This window comes from Melospiza melodia, chromosome 11, assembly GCF_035770615.1.
Source record: "Melospiza melodia melodia isolate bMelMel2 chromosome 11, bMelMel2.pri, whole genome shotgun sequence".
Classification (NCBI taxonomy): domain Eukaryota; kingdom Metazoa; phylum Chordata; class Aves; order Passeriformes; family Passerellidae; genus Melospiza; species Melospiza melodia.
The window spans coordinates 12005725-12020656 of NC_086204.1; positions in this window are offsets into that span (position 1 = coordinate 12005725).

Sequence of the window (14932 nt, forward strand, 5' to 3'; positions counted from 1 at the left end):
AGCAAAATGTGTTGCTCTTAATTCACTTCAACAAGTGTATGCTTAAGATTTTTTGTCTAAATTTACCATAGGTTGATTTAATCTTAGAATCACTTTAGGTAAGTATTTTAAGAATAAGCAGGCATTTAACACATTTGTTTAAGCATTCTCCAGGACACCTGAAATTTGAAACACCCCCTTAATCCTGTCACTCATGACAAATGGTAGTTACTTGTCTGCCTAATTTTGTCCTGTTTTTGTTTGTACAGCAGAGAACAGACTATAGAGATCTGTTTTAAGGGGAAATGCTATAATATTGTCATTCACTTACTGCTCACATGGCATGATATTGCTGTTTGTGCTCTGTTGTTGTTAGTCTGCCAGCTTGGATGTGATAATAATCATAACACAAGATTTCAGCAAAAAGCCTACAAACCTTCAAGTCCCCATTGTATATTATTTGGAGAAGCAGTTTTGATATTTGTGTCTCAGCTTGCATGAGCAATATCACATTACTGGAAATTGTGTTTTCCTACAATGACTCCCACAGGTAAGGACTTTCTGCAGCATCAAGATTATTTTGTTCAATTTGGCACAGGTAGGTTTTGCTGCAGGAGCTTGTTAAACATGAAATAAGGCAAAGTTTCTGGTCTTGAATCCAAATTTTTCCTCAATTCTGACTCTCCAGATCCTGATATACTGCTTCTGACCTTTTCAGGCAGAGGATGGCTGAGACCTGAGCATATGGATCCCCTGTTTGAAATAAAGTAAGATATCTTAGCTACTTATGTGACATGAAAGGATACATATCTATTACCATTTTTACTTAGAAGTGAATTAAAATTCAAATACTTTGAATTTAATAAACATCCCTGCTTAAAATACTTATCATTTCTTGACCTGTGGGTCATTACTGTCTAGACTGCTTCAGGTTGTTGCTGCTATTTAATTTATAGAGGTTTTGAAAAGTTTCCTCTCTCTTTTTTACAAATAAGGGAAATTTTTTATTCATTGATAGGAAGTGGAGATGTTAGTTTTACCCTTCTGCTTTTAGAAAAATTATTTCTACTTAATCATTCAATTTCTTTTTGTCTGAGTCCTTCATTCAAATATGGCTCTAGGAAAACATCCTGACAGATTTATTAAGAAGCATTTTCCACTAATGAAAATAAAAGAAAATAATAATTGAAACAAAGAAGTAAATAGACCTTTCACCATTTTGTTTTTTAGGGGAGTAATCTCTTTTGCAGTTTATTTTGGGGTTATGCGTGAAAAAGCTTCTGCAGGAAAACTCCAAAACCTGCCCATTCAGGAGCACTAAGGGTTACACCTGTGGTATCTTCCTGTAGTCAGAAATATCATTGGTCTGCCAACAAAACAAGAGAAACCCTTCAGCCTCTGTGCTGGGATGCATTGAGGGAGTGGAGAAAACTCCACAGGTTCAAAAGTCACACAAGCTCAGTTACAAGAAACTGAAGCATTTTATAAATGGTTTCTAGTTTCCTAACAATAACATAGAACGCTATATTTGCACACCATATTCTGCCAAGATTGCATATTCAAATATGTTTAAAATACTGCTCAAATAGAGAGAGATTTTTGAAGCAAAATGAATAGTTACAATTTAAGCATCTTATCTTGAGGCCATTGTGTGATTTTTAATTTCCTAATGGTGTATTTTATATACAGTATGTCTAGAAGTTGCAAAAAAGAAAAAAGAAAATTTACATTTGTTCAGAATAAAGTGATGACAGTGATAAGTAACTTCTAATCATATAATTGGCATTTATTCAGAAACATAATTCTCTTGAGATGGCTTGATTGCATTCATTATCACCGGTTAGAGACGACTTAATGTTTTTATCAGCCTGATTCAAAAATTGGAGTACAGATGTCAGAATTTGCTCCTAAATCAGCCTGCTGGGTCTTGTTTCTTCTTGGATTGATTGGGTTTTTTTTGGTTGGATTTTTTTGGTAGCTTTTTTTGGCTTTTTGTTTGTTTGTTGGTTCGTTTTTTGTTGTTGTTGGGTTTTTTGTGTATGTATTTTAAACATTTCTGAACTCAATTTCTGTCTTGAAACTTGTGTGTCAGCAAAACTATACAAGCTTATTTGTAGAATTACAATAAACCAATCTGAAACCAGTTTATTTAAGTCACTGTCATTCTCAAATAATTTTATTTTGATTTGACTGTGAGTTGCTTTACTGCTGTGCATGCCCTGGGATAGTGCCTATCTCTGGATTTAGCACTTCAGGAATTGGCTAATGACTTCTCAGGCCTTTGTAACAACCTCAATGGAAGAACTGTAAATTAAAGGTTAGTAGGGAACAGAAAAGTGGCAGTAAATACCTCTCAGTGGCCATGCAAGGGGCAATGAAAATTAACCCTTTACTATAGACTGGGAAAAGCTGCCTGATACATTTGCTGGTATTCTTCCAGCCAGAGCATCTCTATGCCAGTTAATGCCAGAGCATTTAATGCCAGTTATATTTCTGTTTACCCTTTGAATTTTGAAATAAATAATCATTTACCCTCGCCTTGAGGCATCCTTGACAAACACCAGCTACTTTTATAACACTGCAGAATGACATTTATCAAGCAGTTATAGATGATTAACTGTGCTTCTTTTGACTGGAAAAGGAATACAGTGGTGTAGTTCATCTCTGGTCATGCTAAGGTTTTGAAACCTTCCAGAAGTGTTTTAGAGAAAGCAATAATACATTCATAAAAAACATAGTCAGTGACCTCAGATAAACAATGAGATGATCTTTGTGAACCCAAGCTTAATCCAATCAGCAGAAAGTTAAGGGAATCCTTTATTCCTTACTGAGTATGAGTTGCTGGTATAGCTAAACATCAAAATACATACATAAAGGACCTTTAAGGTTCAGCTCTTCACCAGAGGATATCCCCAGCATTATTATCTTATTGCTCTGCTGACAATTTCCTCCCTGTTTATAACAGAAAAATCTAGAAGTGATTAAATTTATTCTGATGCATATTTTTGTGAACTGAGTTAGAATTAAGCAGAAAAGGTGTTGTACCTTTTGAACAGGGTGCTTTTGCTGCATCCCATCTCATTGTTTGCATGAGTTTCTCTGTGGCAGAGATTACTCTCTGTTATGACTTCTGTTAGTCACTTTCTGTTACTCTGTGCTGGTAATATTGCATACTGGCAAGATTTTCACTGAGGTTCTGTGCAAATGGAAAACAGAGACCACAAATTATAATTTAAGAAGAGCTCTCATTAAGTACACTGTTAGTGCCATTAGATCTCCTGCTTGTTGAGGACTGTGTGGGGTCTGAGCTCCAAATCTGTGAACATGGGGATTTATCACTGCACAATCACTGATTGCATTAAGGTGGTGGAGAGACAGAACAGGACTGGGAATGGGAAGGGAAGAAGAAAGGAAGACTGGGAGCCAGCACTAAAGGGGAAACTGGGACTGTATATGTCTAATTTCTGATAGTTTAACACCGTAACCTTAATAATAATCTTTTAATTACAAATCAATGTGATGTGGCCAATACATATATAGAGGTAATTTCTGGGAGTAATATTGCAAAACAAGTGAACTGATAAACAGTGTTGTTCCCTTGAAAGGTAATTTATGTATCCAGTGATTCTCTTATAGAATCTCTGTCTGGAGATAAACCCCAAGGGTTTAACATATTAATTAATTTTAAGTATTCGACTCCATATTTAATTAGAGAGTAACCTGGTACATGTCTCCTATTCATGCCTGAGCTTGGGTATTATTCTTGATTAAGGTCTGTCATTTAGAAATCATTCCTGTGTGTAAAGACGCTATGTTAGAGCAGTGGGTGTTTTGAGACTTGGTGCATTCAGAGCTATCCAGGTATGTCTCAACATACAGCACCTAATTGTGCCTTCTTTTCAGGAGTGCTCCTGAAAAAACCAGCAGAGTTTTGGGTGCTGGCATCCAAGGAGCTGAAGAATCAGTATAAGGGCATTTTCCAGGCTTGCTTGTGGGGATATTGTGGTGAAGTTCACTGGGTGAAGCCATGGCTGTATTGGGGTCAACAAGAATTTTAGCAGGAATTGGATTTCACTTTGTAGGTAAACTCTCAGGGCCAGGACCCATGAGCTTTTCTGCAGAGGACATAGATAAGCGAGTGCGTTTTGCCTTTTGAGGAGCTGGGAAAAAGACAAACATACAGAGGCTGAGCCCAGTCACCTGCTACCACCTGCCATAAGCCTGCACACTGCTGTGTTATGAAATACATTTAGAACCCATGGATTTTAATATCCCATGAAACACTTTGAGGATAGAGATTTTGGAGCCGGATTCTTGTATGATAAACTTGTTTTTGCTAGAACTTTCAATATGAAACTTGATAGAATTTGTGCTACAGATTTATTTCTGTACAACAGATTTAAAATAATGGTAATCTGTCAGAGGTGCTGTAGCCTTAAGCTAATGGAGATAAAATGCAGGGCATGAAAGAAGCCAGGAGATAATACATAGGAGGTATTTTCAGACTCCTCTCTAGTAAAGAACTTAACTGTGGACTTAAATGCAACTAACTTGCATTAGTGCATCCAAAATGTTAGGGAGTTTTTAAATTCCTTTGCTACTTCTTTTGCCTTAAAATTGTACACTGGGAAATTAAAGTAGGATTATTTTAGATTAAATACTCAAATAAACAACCAGTTACCTGGCAGACATGAGTACCCAATGCACATAATTTTTATTCTGCCATTGAGCCAGATTGAGAAAGTCCCCATGAAAGTATTTGAAAAGAAATAGAATATATCAGATATAAATGCTGTATAATTCTATCTATAATGCCATCATCTCAATAGAACATGGGAAAGGAATTCCCAGTTTGTGCAAGTTGAAAGCAAAAATTTTGCTGAATTCATCTGCATGTGGAAGTAATTTGGGCCAGTACCTGTGTGGTGAAGCCATGGCCACACTGTGCCAGCTGCATGGGAGTTATTCAGGCTCCACCCAGGGCTGTCTGTTCAGAGAGAATTGTTCTCTGGACCACACCTGGCTAAGCTTCAAGTGGAAGGAGAACAAATTTCATTTCTGTTTCCTCCAGACTCACTCTGTGACGCAAAAGCAACTTTATGATGGGAGGATAACTAAGCAATCCTTTCCAAAAGTGCAGTCTTGCTCTGTACTAAAATACTTCTATAATCTTCTCTGCTTTTAATTAGAGTTTGTCTGTGGAAGGATTATGCACATTATTGTTGTTGCCAGTTAGAGTGCCTTTTCTGTCTTTATTTTTCAAAGGAGAAGGAAATGTGAGACTATAAAATATTAAAAGAGCAGCTGATATTTTTCTGTTCAGAAAAAATATTTTCTGTACATTATGTGTTTCTTTTGCAGTTTGGTGGTTTGTTGGTTTGGTTTTTTTCGTTTGCATATGTGGTTTGCTTGGCTTTTTTTAATTCCTCAATTTGTTTTAGGAACATCTTTAAATCCAAAATATTTATTTTGATTCCTTACCCCTCTTTTTTCAGGCAGGAGTGTCTTAGATATTTGTCTCAGACAAATGACTGGTCACTGAACTGCAGCTACTGATATAATACAAAATATCAGAAGTAATACTTTTTTCATTCTTTCTTTCCATTCTCTTGTTTCAAATTCTCATGATTAGAGATTTTCAAGACTTTGAACATTGATTCACATCTGATTGCTAGAGTATATTTTGTAAAAATCAACGACAAAAGCCTACAATGGTTTTTATGAAACCCTAATGCTTATTGCAGAGGCTGGCTTTACAAGCCATAGCTACATGGTGGAGGTTATAATTTGGATTTTATGTTATTCAGGAACATTCTGCTCCAGATTTAAAAAAGAAACAAATTATATGCCTTGCTAGTAAAATATAGTATAAGAGACCATTCAGTTAAAAGGAATACAAATATCCAAAATAAGCATAAGAACTCACCCTTTTATTTTTGAAATTGTGATTATGTCCTCACTGGGGGCTTATTCATCAAAATAGTAATAGCCATGATTTACTCTCTTTCCACACTGAGAGCAAAGTGACCATGCAAAAACAGAACCCCAAAGTGATAATCCAGCTGTTGCTGCTTTTACCTTGAGCTTTATGAAATTCATAGCTGCATTAAGCACTAGGAAAATATTTATAAAGATAGCATTGCAATTGGGGAATAGAAGGTAGCATGGGTAAAACCATATATGAATTAATTTGTAGGGGCTGGGGAAATGAGAGAGTCCTATTAAAGAAGAGTGTCTTTTGAGCAGGTTTTAGCATAGGTAAAAAAGCAAAAAAGCACCATGATCATTTTTTGCCACTGCTGGTGCATTTTTGTGTGCTGGCACAGCCCTGCCAGGGCCCAGGGCAGTTTGGGTTGGTGCTGGTCTGGGTTCCTGGGGCTCCTTCTGTGTGTCCTGCGTGCTCCTGCCCCTGGCCTCCCCAGCTGGGAAAGAGCATCACATGTGAATGGAAACCAGCTCAGAGAGAATTAAACCAAAACTGCAATGGGCAGATTTGGAGCTAGAATGAAAGGGACTGAACAGATGAGGCAGAGGATTGGGAGTAGACAGGATAATGGATTAAATGGGGATGAGCAACATTGCTACATGAAGTGACACTCAGATTTCTCCCCAAAATAGCTAACTGGTGACATAAAATCAGTTCAGAAATGTGAGGAACTGCTGCCTTTTCAGGAAATTGAAGTCCTTCCTCAGAGGGTGAGGAGGTTAGGCAGCAGTGTGGAACCTGAAGTTCCAGAAAGTCAGAGGGCCTGACCTGCCTGGTTATGGAGCATTCTGGTGCCTCAGCTGGGGCAGGGCTGCAGCTGAGAATTTGCTGTATGGGGGTACAGCTAACAGGAAAATGGAGCAGATCATTGGCCCCACAGAAAACTTTCTACTTCCAAGAAGTTTTCATTTTCACAGGCAAGAAATGTAGCCTATTAATGTAAAAATTAAATACTGCGGAGGGAAGAACCCTCCACAGGATCTGTATTGTAGAAAATCAATTCCTTTTAGTTTATATTATTTGCATTGCTTCAATCTATTCCCCAGGGTTCCTGTAGGAGCACCTCTGATTCTTGAGTTAGCATTTCTGCTCATAAGCAGCAGTGGCTGGGCACTGTGCAGAGTACCCTGTGATTTCTGGGCTTTTTCAAAACCAGTTTCCCGGTTAATCTTTATATACTGTGTGCTGGGTGTAAAAAAAAAAAAATTGTTGATCTTTTTAAATTTAAGCTGTTATTTTTCTAACTATCTGACAACCCACATAAATTCAAAACCGCTTTTATGGTGCTTTTCCATTATTTTTTGTTGCTTGCTAATTACTTTTCTTGCCCGATTTCATTTGCAGTTTGAATAAATAAACTGTTTGGTTCTGCCTTCAGGTTATTGTAGGAATAGTCAATATGCAGCTATAATAAAATCATAAATTTCTTTGAACAGGCAATTTCTAGCATATACTTCCACAGAGTTTTAAAGTTCTATTATTGTAGAAGCAACTTGCTTAGGAGCTGCAAAGTTGCATTGCTAATTTCTGAAGTTGGGAAGACATTTAAATCATGCAGAACTCTATACATTTTACAGGTAGTTTAAATATTTGTGTGGCAACTTTGGTAAAAATGATTCTGTTGTGTACTGGAATGCAGAATCCTGAATAATTTTATTCCCTTTTTATCTAAATGTAGGGAAGTTTTGGGCCTTGATGTGGGCCTTGCTGGAGGAATCAGGCTATGTAACTACTGCATAATGGATCATTTTTACCCCAGGTAAAATTTTACAAGTTAACTACTTCCTTTTCCATGGTACTCCTTTTTTTAAATGCTACTCTGCTTGATCATATGAAACATCATTATTCCTATTTCCCTCAATCTCCTTCAAACCACCTGAGATTATCTTTATTACTCTGATGGAATTGTCTCCAGGCATGCTTAAAAATCTGCACAGAACAGGAGAATCACTAACTTGGAGTAAAAAAATCTCAGAAATTGCCTGTTACCATGAAGGACAGGTGGTTTCATTAGAAATAGGACTCATCATCTCCCTTCTGTCAGTGTGGCAGCAACGTTAGGTCCTGCTGGACCTGGGTGCAGCCAAGGGAGCACAGCCTTGGTGCACAAACTTTGCTTTCTTACTTATTCTGTTAACGTTGCATAAAATAGCTGTTTCCTACACAGGTTCCTACACATGGCAGTTACAGTGCTCTCCTGGGATGCTTTTTTCATTTGTCCTTGGGTATTTGTTATGGTTCCTAGACATTCTGCTGGCTGTTAACCTGTTTTAAGCTTGGTGGGCTTTGCTCCTGCACAGCTGAGCTCGTGACTACCCTTGGAGCATGCATATCCCATTTCCTCAAATACTTGGTTTCCTCTTTGTATCCCTCTAGGCTTTGTAATTAGATCATAGAAAAGAAAATGACAGCTCCAAGTAGCTTTGCATGTATAAGCTTGAAAATAATAAGGCATTAATTTAATTTTGTCTAGTATTTATATCAATGCAAACACATTTGCATTTGTAACACAAAGCAGTGGGCATAGATTAGCCATGATTTGGGATATCAAAGCACCAAGAGGGATCATTACCAACACTATAAATGCTAAAAATTACTTAGGTATATCTAAATAGTCACAGAGATAATTGGTTTTTAGCTGCCACACAGCTATTTAATATTCTTTAGGGGTCAGTTCCCTAAGCCTTATGTATTACTGTATTGTGCAAGGGCAGTTTGTGGGAGCTGTAAATGACAGAAATACATGAAAGATTTTATAATATATAATAGCTAATAGGCCACTAGTGGCTACTGCCTCAAGAATAAGAATTAGGGCGTCTCATGAAGAGTAATGCACATCTGGTTGATGTTCTGTGGGTGTAACATGACCTTGATCTCTGGGCTAGAAAAAAGATCATGGTGGCAAGGAAATTAATTCTGCTCGGTAAGCTCATATTAGTGGCAATGGATGAGGCAATTTTTCAGGCCACAGGTAAGCTCACTGACTAAGATTTCCTTTCTTCCTCCTCTTTTCTCAAAATAACAGAGGGCTAGTAAGATCTTTAGCTGTTGCATCTAGAGGAGATTTATAATCATAGTTGTGTGCTGTTTATCTAAGGTATAAATGTTGGGATTAGTCTAGGTCTTTCATAACTACCCTAAGTAAAATATTTTGTCAAACACTGAATTATTGGATGTTTAATCAGCCTGGGAGGGGTTTTTGAGGTCAAGGTCACAGGTACACTTAGTATTCAGTCAGAAAATTTGGTTTTCATTTTTTTGTTTTAAGGCAAACACTTAAATGTGTGTTTCTGTTACTCAAGTGTAAACATCAAAATAATCAGCCTTGTACAATACAATGAGCCCAACCTCTTTAAAGGTTGGAGACTTGAACTTGTTGTGAACCCAGGGAATGGTGCTTGGGGTCTACAGGGTCATATGAGTCCTGAGAATACTGAGGTTTTCTATGCTCTTACCTCATGTGTGATGGAAGGATGTAAAATGTATATCAGCCTTTTAAACCTCACAGGGTCAGAGAGGGAAGCAGGGAGATGAATAGCCTACAGCATGCTGCAAATTTTATACATAAATGACTTCTCTGTTGCTATTACATTCCACATCTGAGGCTGGAAATCCTTGTGGTTGTCCATGTGATCACAAAACACAGCATTTATCCAAGCTGGTGAGTGTCAGTGTATACTATGGCTGGTTTCCACAGAGGGAATGCCCGGGCACTGGGGGATGCAGTGAGATTTCTGCCTTCATTTTCTCTGTTACAATGTGCACTTGTGATTGACTGCAAAAGCTGCAGTACTGTGCTGGAGAGCCGTGACCTAGAGCATATTCCAGGTCCCCAAATAGCATTTTTCTTCCCTTCTCCCCAGGTAGCAATTTTAAAAGAAAATAACGAGAACAAACTGAAATAATAGGCAAAGTGGGCATGCTTTGTTCTGTGCTAAGGTGCATCAAGCAGCTGGTCCACTCCTGTTAGGAAGGGTCCAAAGTGCAGGCAAAGGATGGAAAATGGAAAGAATGTGACAGAAGGGTAAAGTTTCCAGAATGACACTGAAGACAGGGAGGTCACTCTGGTGCCCAAAAGCTCTAAGGAAACAAGCTCTGGTAGATCTGGCTCAGGAAGATAAAGTTCCAGCAATTACCAGATTTTTTTACCCCCTTGGATCCTATACATACCTAAATATAGTGGCAGAACTGAAAAAAGACTGAAGCCATTGGCTGGATGCAGAATTATTTTTAATAGGTCACAATGTGAGGAACAATCTTCATTCAGTGAAATGTTCAAACACAGACACAGATGTAACTTTTACTAGGTCACCAAGTTCTTGCTGAGATGTAAGCAGCCTCATAGATTTTATGGTTATGTAACATCTTAGATTTATGTTTATTTTTATGTATATTATGCTTGCAGTACTTCTAGACCGAAGTCTTCAGGGGTACATCCAGTAAATATAAACAGATATAACCCCTGCACACACTAAGCAGCAGAATACAGCTCATTTGATCATCTGTAAGCTTCTTGGGATGGCAGGAGCCTGATGCTGAGCAAAGGCAGGAAGCAGCAATCCTCCCCTGGCCCTCTCAGCAGGGAGGCAGAGATGCAGGGGAGCTCCAGAGGCTCTCTGACTTTCACACTTTGCATCCTCATCTCAAATGCAGCCTGTGTGGCTCTTCCTTGCTGACACTGCCCCTTGGCACAGCCACAGCAAACTGGCATGAACTTAGTGGGATTCATCTTGCTAACTAGCACCAGCTAGAACTTAATAACAGTAGTCAGTGTTTGGGCAAATTTTCATTTAGTAACATCAGTTGAGATATTTCTCTGCATTGCATTGTTATGTGAAATATGATGCTCCACTATGTATTAGAGATACTATTCGACATTAATTAATATTTCTTAATAGATATGAAATATCTAATCTTTTAAATGAAATAATGTTTATTAAGTGTAGTGTAAGCAGTACAATCAAACACTGTAACCAATCTAGACCATTAGAATGTAATTATATAATAATGAAGTCAGACAGTAATTTACATTCCAAAATTTACTGCAGTGAAACTACCCATTATAAATATAAAATTACTTAATTCTGTGATTGGAGTTACATCTCTGGTTCAGTTAGTGAAGAAATGAAGAACGGTAGATTTTTGGATTAAAATAGGTGAAAAAATTGTCATCACCTCTAGGGAAAAAAATATTCACTCTGGTGACACTGTACTGCTTAACTTAAATTATTTCTCATCAGGATCTCTCTTCATAGGTTCCTACATCCTTGAGAGACCCTGAGTGGCTCTTCTAAAATATTAAGTTGTTTTAAACCCCCCCAGTATCAGTCATAAGAATAATATGCTTTATTTAAAATAAATCCTTATTTCACCCCATATGAGAATACTTATTCAATTTATTAATTATTTTTTAATTATTATCAGTCTACTTTGCAAAAATTGTTTCTTGCCTCTAAGTGCCTCTCAAAAGCATTTATTCTTGCTTTTATCCTTGCCTGTATGATCAGTCCCATCATGTTGATTGTGGCTGAAAACCAAACACTGGAACTAAGCATTTATTTTATCAATAGACCCAGATTTAGTTTTTTCTGAACATGAAGGTTTTATTCGTGTCATGGTTTCCTTAATGCATGAGTTGATTCACCTTTACAGAGGAACATTTTCATTCCTGATAGACTTTGACATTTAAAGTTTAAATCCTCAAGCAACAGCATAGGACAAAAACTCTAGGAGACAGGGTTTTTTAAAAAAATATTAAAAGGAGATGTCACTGAAAGTATAAAATGGTAAAATTGCTCCTGCTTGTGAACTGTGACTAACCCAAGTGGAGGCATTTTTTCCAGTAGTTGGACTTGAAAATTATTTTGTAATTTAACACTCTAAGGTGTCACTGTTAGATAAAGAATCCTATTCAGCATGCTATAACATGTCCCTGGCCAGTGTGAAAACCTGAGCCTGATGTAATTCTGATAGGTTAAAGTTCCAGCACAGAAGTCCAATTCTAATATTTTTTTTTTTCCTTTTGGCTACAAGGCTTAGTAATTATTTTAGATTTTACGTCTTCAACCTTAGAGGCACATACATTTAAAAATACACAAGTCAGGTATAAAGTCATTCATAAGTAAAAGTTAAAACCCTCTTGGCTCTGACAAGTTATTTTCTCCAAAGCAAAGTAGCAGTCCAGACAAAAATTCGGGATATGTTTTAGAGAATTTCTAAAATTACTGTCTACTTTCAAAGTGAGGATAAGAAGCCTGATTGTATCCTTTTGCTTCCTGGAGAGGCCCATTTTATCTAGGCTGACTGACAGAAGACCTTGGAAACTTTTGGCAGCTCTAAGCTGGCTCCGCGCTGCGCTGGCAGGAGCTGGCGTGTCCTGGGGCTGTGCAGGACCTGAGCGTCATCAGGAGCCAGGGCATCTGCACCCTCCTGTTTGGCTGAGTATCCCCAGAAGGCCCTCACGCTCTAAGGGGGGCAAAAGGCAGACCAGAGAATGCTGCAGGAATGCAGGCAGCCCAGCAGTGTCCCCAGTGCCACTGTCCTGTCCCAGCTGGCAGTTCCACAGCCGCAGCCCCGGGCGATGCCGGTGCCCAGAGAGGTGTTACTGGGCTTGCAAGGGTTGCAGGGTGAAGAGAGAGGCAAGAATCTTGACCTCATGTTCAGAAGGCTGGACTTATTATTTTATGATATATATTACATTAAGACTATATTAAAAGGAATAGAGAGAAAAGTTCTCAGAAGGCTAGCTAAGCTAAGAATAGAAAAGGAATGAATAAACAAAGGAGCTCGCTCTGATTCTGTCCCAGAGAGAGCTTGGCCTTTGATTGGCCCTTAATTGTAAACATCCAACATGGGCCAATCACAGGTGCACCTGTTGGATTCCACAGCAGCAGATAACCATTGTTTACATTCTTTTTCTGGGGCCTCAGCTTCCCAGAAGGGAAAATCCTAAAGAAAGGATTTTTCACAAAAGATGTCTGTGACAGAGAGGAGCTCTGCTCACACTGCCCAGCACCAGCATCCTCCCTCTGGGGGCTGGGGGACCAGTGCCACAGCTGCACCTGCTCAAGGGCCAGCACTACAGCCTCGTGTTTTATTGAGAGGGGCTAAATCCACCATGACAGTGAGAGATGGCAAAATATAACCCTCCATAAAGCAAAAGAGCTATAATGGTTTACTATGGTTTACTATGTCTATAAGGTTCTTTTCATCTGCTTTCCTTTCTATCCCTTTTAGTCCATCTTTTATACTAGGCGTGTGTTCTTTCAGACTCTTCTTTCTGTAATTTGCTATCTTCCTTAACTGTGTTCAGTTTTCCCCCTCTAAAACAGTCCTAATCTTTCAAGGCATTTTCAAATTCCTAATTCAGCTTTTCTGTATCAATTAATCAATTTATTATCTCGTAGGCATGCCCTTTACTTGAGCATTCAGGTACCATTCTTCAGGATTGAGCATAAAACCCGCTCCTGACAGGAAAGGTTTTAAAATTATTTAACTTTATTATAACTATTATTTAGGCAAATATATAAGAAGAGGCTAGTGACGTGGTCATAATGATTATTTCAGGAAACCTAAATTAGTCTTGAATTTTGAATTAGCTTCATAACACTTTACTTAACCTTTTGTATTTAACAAGTAGGCAAACTTCTGTGATTCTGTAGGATTCCATGGAAAGAAAATCATTCCCTCTACATCAGGGACTTCTCAGAATGGCATATCAAAAGGTAATTGTATCATTTATTTCCATCTTTGGTGTGTATTTGTTCATTCCCTTCTGTCTGCTTTTGTTTTACCTGTCCTCTTTTCATTTTATGACATGGACTCTGGAATTTTACTCTTCACATTGCTGATACATCACTGGGTAGGAAAATGAAAATAAAAAACAGTTCTAGTTTTATACCATCATGTCTAAAATTGGCGTACTCATCTGTGTCTTTCTAGATGGAAAAAAAGTTTTGGAAACTAGAGTAAATGGTGAAAAATAAAGTTCTCTGGGAGTGTTTATGTTGATTGTCATTGCTAACTAAATAAGAGGGAAAATATAAAAAAAGCTTCATCACATGCAAAGCTCTCATCCTCTTAGGCTATGGAAAAGTAAACCAAAACTCTGCAAAAAATACAGGTAATTTAAATTGCTACTGAAAGCCAAACACAACATATACCAGCTATTATAAATGTATTGTAAATCACAGACCCTGGACTTGCAAATCATGGATTTGCAAGCTAAAAGGGGGTGAGACAGATGACAGGATTTCAAAGACAAATCAGTTGGAAAAGGAATGTGTTCAGTCTTTGGCCTTCAGCAGCACCAGCCATACTTCCCTTCCTGGTGAATCAGACTCCTGCTTGCAGCATGGAAGAGATGAGAACAACATGAGAGAGGATAAAGTGGATTTTGTAGATCTAAAACCATGAGGTGGGAAAAGCTTTTGAAGGTATTCCTCAGAGCAGTAGAAAATCCCACGTCATGCATGTTTAGCATCACTGCAACGAGAGTTGCTCTGGAATCAATGCCAGACCAGCCTTGAGAGACCTTGTGACAGGGACCAGAAACCCTTTTCTCATGCAGTGGAAAAGAAAGATTGGGGCATTTAAAATGTGTCAGCTGGTCCAAGAAGCAAGGAAAATCTTTAGTGATTTTACAGTAGACTTTAAGGATGAGTTTTCAGATGTGATGACCACAGACAAGGAGATAGGAATGATTCCAGTTTAAGGAGAAAAGGTGAATATATTAGTTAATAGTCTGGGGAGGGCAGAAAGGTTAATTCCAGAGGGATTTACAGGAAGAAGCCTCATGACTTCTCTTCAGTCTGTGCAGATGAGAAAAAAGCAACAAAAGGTTAAAGTTGAAAATAAAATTAGAACTAAAAGCAGCAGAAAGACCTGATGGTGATGTTGATTATAATAATTCACCAGGGGAGCTGAAAGGACATAGAGAAATATTTGACAGAAAAAAAAATCAGTGAA